The sequence below is a fragment of the Mirounga angustirostris genome, unplaced genomic scaffold, assembly GCF_029215605.1.
Source record: "Mirounga angustirostris isolate CCGP_5_RB_7025 unplaced genomic scaffold, mMirAng1.0.hap1 SCAF_11, whole genome shotgun sequence".
In the NCBI taxonomy this organism is placed as follows: Eukaryota; Metazoa; Chordata; class Mammalia; order Carnivora; family Phocidae; genus Mirounga; species Mirounga angustirostris.
Window position 1 is genome coordinate 13,607,265 of NW_026991719.1, and position 14,127 is coordinate 13,621,391.

The window sequence follows — 14,127 nt, forward strand, 5'->3', positions numbered from 1 at the left end:
GGTATTTACCCTGAGCTGGCCCAGTCAGACTTAAAGGAAGCTCTTGTCTTCCATGGCTGGGGAAGAGATTTTCTCTTTCTCCTGCTTGACATGCATCAGGACTCATTAGGCTTGACAGTCACTGGCAATCGTCTTGTGACCATGAGGGGAACCAGCCTTAAGATGAAGTCATCACTGAGGATTGCAGAGAAAAGAGATGGAAGGAAGCTGTCCATGAAGCTGCTGATCATCCTATGCCCAATGACTCCTCTACCTCTGGATTCCACTTTGAAGTGGGGTTTCTGTTATGTCTAGCTTAAAACATCCTGGTTGATACCCTACTCCTGAGGAGGTTTGGGAATACCGGTTGAATGCTGCCTTGTCATCTGGAATGCCAGAGGGAAACTGTAGCCTGGGTGGCAGGTGGACCTCTCGGGGCAATATCTGATCTTGAGAGTTATAAACTCTGGTGAAGGAGGTACAGTCAACTTCATTAAAATTTAAATGTCGGCTTCCTTGCAAGTGTCTGGAAATACATTTTATAACAGACTTACGTTGGCTTTTGGCTATCATACATTTTACCCACTCCCTCCCCATTGGCCCCCATCTATGGAGGTGGTCTACTGTAGCAAAACCAACCTTTTGTCCATAGAAAATGTGGCCTCCCTCTTGCAGAGTGTAGAATCATTGATTGAAAGCATCTGCCTACCAGGAACTCCATTTCCCGAGCGTCCTTACACGTAGGTGAGGCCACAGGACTGGTTCTCGCCAATGGAACAGGAGTAGTTGTGATGTACGTTCATGCCTGGGTCGGCGAGCTTAAGCAGTGGGCGTACCGTTATTTTCTTTATCCATCTTCCAGTTGAATGGAAAGGACTCCAAGGCCCAAGAGGAGGATGGAGCTACAACATGGAAGGAGCCTGAGTTGTGAATAGTCCTGTGGAAGGTTGACGGCCCACTGGGAATATCTGTGTCGGATAGTTACATGCCTAAGGAATACACTTCTATTGCGTTAGGCCATTAAACCTTGGGGTTGTCACCACAGTTAGTGTTGCCTTAATTAATACATCCCCCTCGTGCCTGCTCTTAGTAGGAAGGCAACAGTCATTCCAGCCTCCTGTGATGGTCCCATTATGGAAGGGAAAGGGATCCAGTTCCCCCTTCTTTCTGCCCCCGGAATAGCCAAGGTTTAGATAGCCAAGTAGACTCTCCCTCCTAGGATACTGAATCTTAAACAAGGGGCACAAAGACGAAGGGCAAGTTCAGAATCTGGTATAAAGCAGCGGGAGCAGAAACTTGAGGAAGATGTTGTGCTTGGCAATGGGCTTTGGCTGTTGTTTCTGCCACTTCAGTGGCGCCCTTGGGTCCTGCTGCTTGGCCCAAGCCTTCTCCTCCAGCTTCTCGCTGACTGTGTTAGCCCTTGATAGGCCACTAATTAATTCCCCCGTTTGCCTAAGGAAATCAGAGTTTTTTCTCTTGCTCAGATTCATATGGTGCTGGGTATAATTTTTTTTCCATAGAAGAAGCCCATTTCAAATTCATACATTTTATTTCGTCTTGCCTTTTGTAGGTGAAGTCATTCCCTTACAAAATTCTGTACTTGTTACCACATTTGACTCTGCTTTACCATCTTAGATGCCTGATCTAACAGCAGTTGAGGTTGGCCCCGCCCAGTGTTCTCCTTTTGTTGCCTGGCTTTCCAGAAACTCAGGTCGCTTTTAATTTTTCCCTTTTGTTGGGGGTTTGGTCTCTCCACATTTTGCTGATGGGAGAAGGGCCTGGTTGGTGGAGAAAGCAGTGGCCTCGGTGTCCCAGAGACCTGATTCTGTTACTTACAAGATATGTGACCGTGGGCAAATCATGGAACTTGTCTCTCCCTGAAACTCATTTTGCTGAGTGATTAGAATGAGAGAATACCTGAAAATCTCGGGGTCAGTCACAATGACAGCAGATAATTGAAGGCCACCTAGCTAGACAAATCCGGCTGGAGGGGAGGTAAGAAAGCATGCAGGTAGGGAGCCCACAGCCTAGCCTGGGAGGTCAGGCTGGGAGAGCTGAGCCAGGGAAGGACTGTGAGTGCACAGCCTGCCATCAGCTGAGAGGCGCTCACTCCGTTACTGTTTCCTTTATGGTTTTGGTTCCTCCTCGAATACAGTCCTTGAAGGGCATCCAGGTAGAGCAGTGGCCCTGCTTCAGCACTGAATCCAGTCCTCACACCCTGTGAACACAAGAGCAGGCTGACACCCCACAGCAGCCTTTTACAGTAATTTAATTTCTCAGTGAGCAGTTTTTCTACACTTCTGTTCAGCCATTTATGTTTGTGACTGAGCTGCATTAGAAAGCCTACCTCCACCTTCCAAAGGCAGTCCCGTGGATCAGATCTGGCAACTTCCAGCACTGAGCCTCAGTTTCCGCATCTGTAAAGTGGGGTGGCTAACGGATGCTCCCAGAGTCCCCTCTCCAGGCCTCTTCCAGCTGTGACGCCCGGCCGTTGTTTTTCTTGTCGAAACCCTCCTCCCTCTTCCCTCACTGGCGGAGAGTTTGTTGTCATGGGAACCCGCAGCCACAGGTCCCGAGGTCAACACCAGGTCCAGCCAAATGGACTCACACACATGGCCACAGAAGGGCAGGGCAGAGTCTTTCTCTAAACCCGATGAATCGCTACAAGGAAACAAAGTATTTTAGCAACTCCGATAACTTTTCACAAGCTTTCCCCTTTTTTTCTTAGAGGTCACTTGACAAAGTAAGAGGAGACTGGGGCCATTTTGGTTCAATTTGCTAATCTTTTTTACTATTCTTACAGATAGATGCATTTATCTTAGGCTGGCTACCTTTTGATTTGGAAAAAGTGATCTTCTCTTCTAAAACATACTCTGTGCCTGCTTGTACTTGAGCCAGGAAAAAAAAAAAAGGCAGGGGACACAAGCTTAAATAACTAATAATATTTAGATAAAAATAATCAAATAAAACACTCAAATAACTGTTCTGAGCGGTACCCCGTCCTGGCACACACATACACGCAACTGCACGCACACATAGCCTTAGCTATCTTCCCATATAATCAAATGAACTTGAAGAAAAGAGTAATGTCCCCTACAGAGTTTGGAAAATGCCCGACTAAGTCTGCCTTTTTGATTACTCCACAGAGGTCCAGGCCAAGTAGAGAAGCAGTTGGTTAAGGACAATGTGGTCCCACGGGGGAGGTGGCGAGTTACTGGAGTGCCTGAGCCAGGCAAACTCATTTCCAGGGGAGCCTACGAGAATAAGGAGGTTTAGGATGCAGGCACCCTAGCCTGGTAGGTCGCCGCCATGAAACAGCGAGAGCAGCCGGGGTCCCCAGGACGCGGGCAAGCTCTTCATCTGAGGCTTGGGATCAAAGGCGTGTTGCCAACTGAGACAAAGTGGAGGATCCACGCACACAAGAGACTGTGGCTGGGCTGTCAGGCTGTATTTGTGTTTGCCTGAGCTGTTCTGAAAAGATCCTCCTTTCCTGAATCACTGAGAACCCCCCACCCCCAGACAATAGCGGGATGGAGTGGTGACGCTCCCTGTGCTGAGCAACAGATTGGAGACATGGCAGTGGAAGCTTTCATCTTGGCTCCTTTACTGGTAGGTACCACGGAGGCCAAGCCCAACGGCCTCAGTTTCCTTAGCTACTGGGGTGGGATGATGAAGAGTCTGGGCCATCCCACGGAGATGGTCCGAGACAGTAAGTCACACCCCTCCCCCCATCGAAGCCACCATCATCTCTCCCCGGGGGGTTAGCAGTTGCCTTCCTTGCGTTCACTCTTACCTCCCTAGAGCTTACTGTTCATCCACACTGAAACCAGAGCGCTCTTCTCAAAATGCAAGTTAAATCGTGCCGTTCTTCTGCTCAAAACCCTCTGATGGCTTCCTAAGGTTCTTACTATGGCTCACAGGGCCTACACAATCTGCCCCACACTTGGGTTATGTCGGTAACCTCACCTCCTATTACTGTCCCTCTCTCTTACTCTGTTCCAGACCTATTGGCTCCTTGCTCGGACATGTCATTGCTATTGTGCCTCGGAGCTTTTGCACTTGCTATTCCCTCTGCCTGGACTGATTTGTCACGAGTTACCTGCATTATGCCATGTTGCTTCAGCTCTTTTCTCAGGTGCCGTCTTCCCAATGAGGCCCTCCCTGATCACTTTATTTAAAATCATGCCTACTCTGTTTTAGTCAGCTATTGCCAACTACATAATAAGGCTCCATAATAAATCACCTCCAAACTCAGTGGCCTACAACAAGCATTTGTATGCATACTCATGGGTTTGGCTGGGGCTGGATTGCTCTAGGATGGGTTTGACTTGTCAACTTTGCTTTAGGCTGCAGGCTGGGTTCAGATCTGCTCCGTGTGTGCTTATGTTGAGGCCCAGAATGAAGGGGCAGTGGCTACCCAGGGCATGCTTTTGTCATGGTATATCATCAGAGCACAAGAGCCAAGCCAAACAACATGAGCAATTTAAGATCTCTTTTCGCATCACACTCCATGGACAAACGTTCTATTGGTCAAAGGAAATCACGTGACCAAACTCACCTTTAATGAGTTAGGGAAGTATACTCTGCCCACACTGGGGAAGGGGAGGGAGAAGAGAGAAAATATTTGCTGAACAGTCATCCAAACTATCACACACACACACACACACACACACACACACTCCCTGTTTCATCTCCTGTGCCTTTTCTCTTTAGGGCTTATCATCACCCTACATAATGACATGTTTTACTTATCTCCTTTGTCCCATTGGCTACAGTGGCGGCACTTTGAGAGCACAGAGTTCTGTTTGTTTTGTTTACTGCTGTATCATCACTACCTTGAACAGTGCCCGGAACAGAGTGGATGCTGAGTAAATACTTTCTGAATGACAGAATAAGTAAGTTGCCCTATTGTTGTAGAGACTCATTCAAGGAAGTTCAGAAATGAATTGTGGTAGAATCTTGCAGCCTTCTCAGTAGAGACATAATCTCTGCAACAGACCGGCTTTATCACTATATCTACCATGTCACCATGACCACTACGACCATCAGCACTATTACCATCACTACCACGGTCATCACCGTCATCCCCATGTTACCACCGCCACCACCATCACTGTCACCAACCGCCATCATCGTTACCGTCATCATCACTACCATTCCCGTCACCACCTCTACCACGTCAGCATCAGCACCACCACCATCTCTACCACAGCATCACTGCCGCCGTCACTCTTATGCCATCATCCCCTCTACCCCACCACCATGATCCCTGCTGGCACCATCACTTCCTTTACCACATGCCGCGTGGCACCTCCGACACCATGACCACCATCACCAGCTCCATGAACATGCCATGTCTACCACCGGTCCCCTCATCCCTCTCCTCCCTGTCATCACCATCACTATCACTGTCACCATTATCTCCATTTGATGATGATGCTGGACAGCAATATTGATGGCACACAACTCTCAATAAAATAATTGCAGTACAGGAAGCAGAAGAAATGATCATTTTCTCCTAGTGGGCTGGCTGCAAGGGAAAAATCTCAATCTGAGAAAATTATTTCTCTTAAGAGCCCCAGAGAAAAATCGATAGCAATTATACAATCAATATTTGCTACAGCTTTAGAAATGCTACCCCAGCTTTTGGAGGTCTGCCGAAATGATCAAACCTCAACTTTTACCTCCTGAGTCGCGCTGAAATTGTCTCTAGCTCTTCTTCCTCTTATCCTCTTGCAGGGAAAAGAGATTGTTTACTAAGTCATTTCTTTCACCCCTTACGCGTCCATTACTCCTTGTTGCATAATAATAGACCATGTGACTTCATGATTAATCTTTTCCATCCTGAAACAAAATCTCTTTCTGAATCGCTGGTGCTTCTCTAGTTCTTTGTAAACACTGCCTGACAAAAATGTGTGGGTGCTGGAAGGCCCCCAAATACCAAAGTCCATCAAATCTCCACTTCAGATCAATTCTTTCTGCTTACAGAGCAAGGCAGTGTAGTCTTTCTTCTACCTCCAGTTGTTATTGTTGTTGTTGTTTTAAACATTCCTCTTCAAGGCCAGATTTCACCTTCATTTTGTCTGGCCTGTGACTCTGAAATGATTTGCTAAAGCCTCAACTTTATTTATTTATGTTTGTCCGAGGCATCCAATGTATTGATTTGAAATATGGAAAAATTCCAGATATTCTACCAAAAAGTCTTCCTCGTAAGATAGTGTACCATGGGTTGGGGAAGGGTCTGTGGAGGATGGTGTGAAGAAGGAGGATTTTACTTAATTCTTAAAAGCAATTTTTCTTTGAAGGGAAGAAATTGCCACTGTTTGGCTTTAGTCCCAACCCTGCTATTATGATGAAACACCAAGAGTACAGTTTATCATATCCTGATGGCAACGCATCTGATTTTGATTCTATGAAATACAAAGAAAAAACTGTATCGCTGGGGAGGGGGATGGTTGAAAGAGGAATGTTAGAGCCTCCTGAGATGCCTTTCTTTTTTGTGGGCATGAGAGAATGTTTCACAGGCAGAGGGAAAAATAGATGAAAAGGCCTATGTTGCCACTAAAGAGACATTTGCTACGCAATGTCCAGATAACTGTGTGACTGAGGTCCAGCATCTGCTGTGGACATCTGATGCTAACAAGATGGCAGGCAGCTCCGGGGCAGAAATGAAGGGACTTAACTTGCTCAGCTATCAGCTCAAAACCCATCAGGTCAAATCTGTGTTTGATTGTTCCCATCATTGTCTTATTCCTCTAAATGATTCTCATCGCTGGTTCTCATTGGGACTCATTGAGCCTGGGAAAGCTCCAGGCTGAGCTCCGCTAAGGGGCAGTGGGAACCATCTCCCTCAGAGGAATCCAGAAGCCATCCCCAGCTGCAAGGAGTTCCAGGTGGGGAAAACCCGAGCGGCAGCAACTCTGCAGATGAAGCTGGGAGAGCAGCTGGTCCGTGCCAGGGGTGCCTCTGCCAAGCTGAGGGTTTTGCTGTGGGAGGCAGGACAGCCTCCCGGCAGGGAGGCTGGGATTTGAACTTGGGGTGTGCTCAGTTGTTAAAAGATATTGGAAGCAGACACTTCCTGTAAAGGGATTCAGTTTCAACTAAATGGTGTTCAGTTCATAGTTACTTTGGACCCAAAGAGGGAGTTTTTGTGTCTGTTTGGATGGTAACAGGATCTCTCAGGAGGGATGCAGAGGCATTTGTAGAGCAGTGGGAAGGAGAGGGGCAGGGGAACAGAGTAGTGTCACGTGAGTGAGACTGCGGTCCTGTCTCCTTACCCTCCAGGCCTCTTTTAGTGAAAATTTAGCCCGCAAGTGGATCTGGGCTCCAATGGGCATTTGGCGTATTCTAGATCAGGCCCAAGAAGGGCACACCTAAAGCAGAGGATAGAGAGTGTTGCCCACCCTGCTCTCTGGGAAGCAGACTGCGGAAAGATCCATTCGCTGAGTTTATTAGGGGTGCTCTTAGGATCAACAGCTGTGAGAGCAGAGGAAGTAAGCAGGATTAGGCAGGGCATCATTTGCGATAAAGTGTGGTCCCAACAAAGGCCTCCGTTGATCCTGTGGAGAGGTCTGGAGCTGGGATAACCTGGCAGAGTTGTCTGGGGTGAGGATGAGGGCCCAGGTCTTCTATCTCTGCATGGACCAGTCATTAGATGTGGGTGCCCCCACTAAAGAGGCACAGCCTTGCTGAGGCAGCTCTCTCTCACCAAGTGGAGAGCACTTGGCTGCCAACGCTCCAGTCAGCTGGGGGAATGACTACTTTATTCCGAAGGGAGGACTGAGGAGGCACAACATGGCATCCACTGACTGGAAACAAAGCCAAAGAATTTTCTCTAGAAGGAGCCAGCAACAGATGACGTGCTAATTTACTCCTTTTTGGTGTCAATTCTAGCCAATTCAAAAAAGGACTTGAGTGTTTACTGTGGTCCTGGCACTGGGGATCCACAGATGAACAAGACATTCCTGCCTTGGAGGGGCCCGTGGTCTGGTGGAAAGATAGGTGTCAGAAATTAACCAGCACTCAACATGATTATAGAGGCACTGAACAGGTAGAATGGGGTACCGAGGGGGCTATCAGCTTCACAAATGTGTGCTATTCCAAATTTTGTGCAGTGTTACCCCCTGAAAGGCCTTATCTCCAAATATAGTCATGTTGGAGGTAGGGCTTCCACATATGAATTTGGGGGGCACATAATTCAGTCTATAACAGCATCCATCAATGATTCTTGCTTCCAACAACTGTTACCATGGTTTTGCCAAATGGTGTTTTTCAATTTCCATCATTTCTTCTACATTTATTAACTAGAATCTCCTGGAAAGGAGAGCTGCTCTTTAACTTATTTAGTTATTTGTTTGTTTGTTTGTTTGTTTATTTATATCAGTACAAGCATACCTCAGAGATATTGCGAGTTTGGTTCTAGAGCATTGCAATAAAGCAAATATCACATTAAAGCAGATCAAATGAATTTTTTGGTTTCCCAGTGCATAGAAAAGTTGTGTTTATCCTAAGTCTATTCAGTGTGCAATAGCATGATGTCTAAAAAAACAATGTGCATACCTTAATTAAAAAATACTTTCTTGCTAAGAAATGCTAACCATCATCTAAGCTTTCAGTGAGTTATAATCACTGATCACAGATCACTAATAATAATGGAAAACTGTGAAATATTGTGCGAATTACCAAAATGTGATACAGCCGTGAAGTGAGCAGTGCTATTGGAAAAATGGTGCCCGTAGACTTGCTTGACACAGGGTTGCCACAAACTTTAATTTGTACAAAATGCTATCTGCGAAGCACAGTAAAAGGAGGTATGCCTGTATAGACATCTTTCCCTATGGGTTATAATCCATTACTATCATTATTTTATTGTTAAAATTGCTCCAGATTTGACCACTGGGAGCTGCTTTGTGCTGGTACCGTGTCCTTTCAACATGACCCATCATTTTTCAAACGCTTCCTTACTTTCTGTCTCCACGAGATGTGCCAGGCTTATCTCACATTCTCCTTTCCCAGTCCTGAACCTGAAGTCACCATTTCTCTGAGGAGCCCTGGTTCCTTTTATTGGAGAATGGTATTTAGAAGCCAAGATGTGGGTGCTAGGTGTGCTTATTGCCACTGGAGTGTCATTACTTTCTGGTGCTGTCAGTAAACAGAGCTAGGGAATATATGCATGTATGCTCACACATGCATAACACACACCTGTATTTATTTCTCTGCCTCTCCCTATGTACATATGTTTAAAAAACCATGAATTCATATCGATACTTCCTGCAGTCCAACACTACGGGGTTCATTTTTAGCCTTCCTCTTTTCCTTATTTGCAATTCCTTTCCCCAACACCGAGAAACCTGGTTCTCATTATCCATGATAAATTTATGTATTTGCTCCGTCCTAGTACATACATAAAGTACTTTCAGAATTGCTAAACTAAACCCCTGTGAAAAACAGTTTACTAATTAGAGAACAATATACAGTCTTTATGTCTTTAACCTTATGGTGTACAAACGACCGTTTAACAAATTTACTTAGGTTAGTTATTTTCCCTTCAGTGTGGTCATATTGTTCACTTGTAATACAGTTAGACTCATTTGTTACTGATTATATATCATCCTGAGCTCTCTTCATATCCTGGATTTAATCTTTGTCTTCTTTTTTAGAATAATCAAAGCATTCACACAGTTCTAAAAGCCAGAACTAAACAAAAATGTATACTCATAAAAGTATCACTTCCCGCTCATCTCTACTACACTGTTCCCTTCCCCCCATTTTTTCCACTCCATTCCCACTCATCCCCTATAGTTACGTATTCTCCTCAGTTTCTAGTTTATCCTTTCTAGATTTCTTTTGCACAACTGAGCATACATGTGTGTTTTCTCATATCCCCTTGTTTCTCACACAAAGGGGAGCATACTATGGGTAATCTTTTGCACGGTCTTTTTTTTTTTTCACTTGGCATCATGTCTTGGAATTCACTCCCTATCAGTTCATCAATATCTTCCTCGTTGTTTCTTTACACCATATGCAGGTGTATTGTGCTAATGCTCCATTTGTTTATTCAAGCACTCTTTCATTATCAGCATTAGGTTGTTTCCCACATTTTACAATTATAAATGATGCCACAATAAATAATCTTGTGCATATGTATAATTGTATCGTCAGATGTACTTCCTAGAAGAGGTATCGCTGGATCAAAGGATAGCTTGGATATGTAATTCTGTACATATTGTTAAACCTCCCTCCAAAAGGGTTGTACTGTTTGCATTCCCACCTGTAATGTAGGAGAGTGCCTGTTTGCTCACAGCCTTGCCAACACACTTTGTTGTCATACTTTTAAAGTTTTACCAATCTGGTAGGTGAGAGATGGTATCGTAGTGTTGCTTTATTTTGTATTTCTCTAATTATGAGTGATATTTCTTATGTTTAAGGGCCATTTTTATAACCTCTTTGTGAATTGTTTGCTCATGTCTTTTTCAGATTTTTTTCATTGGGTTTTTTTGATCCTTTGTCCTTCAGGGCTTTTTTCAAAGATTTAAAAAAAAAAAAAAAGCTTATGATGGTAAAAAAAGAAGTGTATATATAACATAACACTTGCCATTTTATCCATTTTTAAGTATGCAATTCACTGGTATTAAGTGCATCCACAATGTTGTACGACCATCACCACTATCTACTGCCAGAACACTTCCGTCACCCCAAACAGAAGGTCTATAATCGTAAAGCAAAAACTCTTCATTCTACCCTTCCTTCAGCCCCTTGTCCTTCCACTTTTAAGAGTTATTTATATATTAGGAATATTAATGCCTCTTCTGTGGTATATTTCAGATTTTTCTCTCCATTTGTCAGTTGTCTTTTGACTTTGTTTATAGTGTTTCTGGCCATGCAAATTTATTTTATTTTTTAAAAGATTTTATTTTTATGTAATCTCTACACTCAACGTGGGGCTCAAACTTAGAACCCTTGAGATCGAGTTGCATGTTCTACTGACTGAGCCACCCAGGCACCCTAAAGCTTATTTTTAAATAATCAAGTTTGTCAACCTTTTCTTTTATTGCCTCTGGATTTTAAGACATAGTTAAAAAGCCTTTTCCACACCCACATTACAAAGGAATTCATTTATGTTTTCTCCTGGCACTTACATGGTTTCATCTTTTTTTCTTTTACATTTAGATCCCTGATCCATTTGGAGTTTATGCTTGTGGATGACGTATGTATGGATGGATCTAAATTGATCTTTTGCCTTATGGCTAGCCAGCTGTTCCAACACTATTTATTAATTGTGTCTTCTTTCTCTACCGATTTAAAATACCACATCATTCACATACCAAGATCCTATAAATGTTTGATTGTGACGAAAATGGCATTGATTTTATATATGTTACCAATTTATAAAATAATTTTAGAAGAAGCAAATTGTTGTCTAGACTCAAAGAATTTTTTTATTGAAAACGGCTTCAGAAGTCACATAGGTCAACCTCCAATGGCTCCTCACCATTTTCAAGATAAAAAAAAAATGATAACCTCTCATCTTAACCTAAGAAATTCCTCATGATCTGATCTGTCTGTGCCTGCCTCTCCAGCTTTTTGTCCTACCTCCTTCCTTCTGCGGTACCCTACACTGCATCCTATTGAACTTGTGTCTTTTCTCCTTTGTAGAATGCTGTTTCTTGCCTCCATGTCCTCACATATGCCATTCCATCTGCTCAGAATGCCATTCCTTCTTCTTTGAGAGACTTAGCAGGCAAACCTCATGTCACTTCCTTTAGGAGGCCTTCTCCGACCTTTCCATCTGAGCCAGAACCTCCTCTCTTAGGCTCTTGCAGTACCCAGGTATACTGCAGTCATGGGGCTTATTTTTCTGCCTCCCCCACTAGAGTATGAGTTCATTGAGGCCAAGGACTATGTCTTAATCTTGTTCTTTGTATCACTAGATACAAAGAGAGCTTGGTAAATACAGGGCAATGCATCTGGGCTTGGCTTGAATTCTTCAAAATAACAGTTTGCTGCCACAAAAGGCAGCCTATTCCATTTTTAAGCTATTCAAAAGTTCTTCCTCACAGTAAGCTGAACTCTACCTTCCTGTAATTTCTACCCACTTGTCCTTGTTGTGTCCTTAGGAACCGAATCTCTTATTAGAGGGCAGTGATCTGTTTCCCTAGCTGGGCCTTGGCCAGGGACACAGCTATAACTGGCACCTTCTTGAAGCAATTCAGGGCTGCTTGTTTTAGGTAGGAATTCTTCATTTCAATGAATATTTGATTTAAGGTAAGAAAAATCTGAGTTTCCCATAAAGTGCTTCGGTCTCTTGTGCTATTCTAATGTGTTCCCACAAGCTGCTTCCCTGAAAGCCTTCTGCTAACTTAATTCAGGCAAAGTACTCACATTCAGCATGTTATTTGTCACTTTAGTGATGACAGTTGCCCTTTCTCTCTGTCTTTTCATGGAGACTCAATGGATTTAATTGGATTCTTTGTTCTCTGTTCTTCTGGGCATTCTGTGGTGCTGACTTGCTAGCATTTCTATACCCCATCATGTTGCTCCCCAGTGCCCCCAGCTTTTGGCTTCAGAGGCTTTGCCTAGATCTGCCCGTGAGTTCTAGTACAACATCTGTGAAGTTCTGTGGAAATGCCACACCCTACCATTGACTAGGGTTTCTCAAAGGACCATCTGACTTAGAATTTCCCAGTGAGTTTGTTAAAAATGCAGATTCCTGAATCCATACTTCTGATCTTCCAGATCAAAAATCTCTGAAGACAGGGCCCTGTAGTGTATTTTTTAAACTAAAGCCTCTTTGGATGATTCTCATACAAGCTAAATTTAAGAACTGCTGCCCTAGATGTTGGCAAAATAACCACCATATACACCATCGCACATCTGTTCTGGATATTCATTTACATCTAAGCAGATTCACACCTCTGTCAGCATCCTAACTACTCCTTTTCCTTTTTCCCTCAGATCGAAGCTTGGTGAAGGCAGGGATTCTATCAGTTTTATTTTTTCATTGTATTCCCAGTGCCCAGCACAGCACATGGCCCATAGTAGGTGCTCACTACCTATTGAATGAAAGCACAAGGAACAAACATTTCTTTGTCCCTTCTGCTGCACTGATCCTTGTGACTGAAGAGAGGCTATGGTGTAAAGTGAGGGGCATGGGGAACCAAGGGGAGAATGCTGAAATGCATAGGAGCGTGCAGCTTGCCCTGGACCCAGAGCTCTGCAGAAAGCTGTGGATGAAGCTAGCTCTTGCATTAGTGAGAAGTTCCATAGGTGTAAGCACTTCCGGCCATTCTCTTTGTGACAGACAGACTGGCCAGCTGGAGTCAGAGGAGACGGGGACACCAATATGAATTCTTCCCTCCACAACAACCTCAAAGCCTATACAATTTGGGGAATGAGGGAAGGGCAAGAAATGGCAAAGGCTTGCATTGTTGTGTCTCTACACAGTAACTCATCATTCAAGTAAATTAAAACCTCAAGGAATATTAACAATAATGACTGTTACAACTACCTTGGGAAGATAAGATATGGAGTTGCTATGAATCAGACAGGCTGGGTTCATATTCCAACTCTTATTAGCTTAATTTCTTTTTACCTCAGTTTTGTCATCGGTAAATGGGGATAATTTATTTTTATTTTTTTTTGTCTTTTTTTTAAACATATAATGTATTATTTGTTTCAGGGGTACAGGTCTGTGAATCATCAGTCTTACACAATTCACAGCACTCACCATAGTACATACCCTCCCCAATGTCCATCACCCAGCCACCCCATCCCTCCCACCCCCCTCCACTCCAGCAACCCTCAGTTTGTTTCCTAAGATTAAGAGTCTCTTATGGTTTGTCTCCCTCTCTGGTTTCATCTTGTTTCATTTTTCCCTCCCTTCCCCTATGATCCTCTGTCTTGTTTTCAAATTCCTCATATCAGTGTGATCATATGATAATTGTCTTTCTCTGATTGACTTATTTTGCTTAGCATAATACCCTCTAGTTCCATCCATGTCATTGCAAATGGCAAGATTTCATTTCTTTTGATGGCTGCATAATATTCAAATGGGGATAATTTAATTATATAATCCCTATGTGCTAGTTAAGATAATGCTAACTATCATAGCAGAGACATCTTCATGCCGCAGTGGCTTAACACAATTGA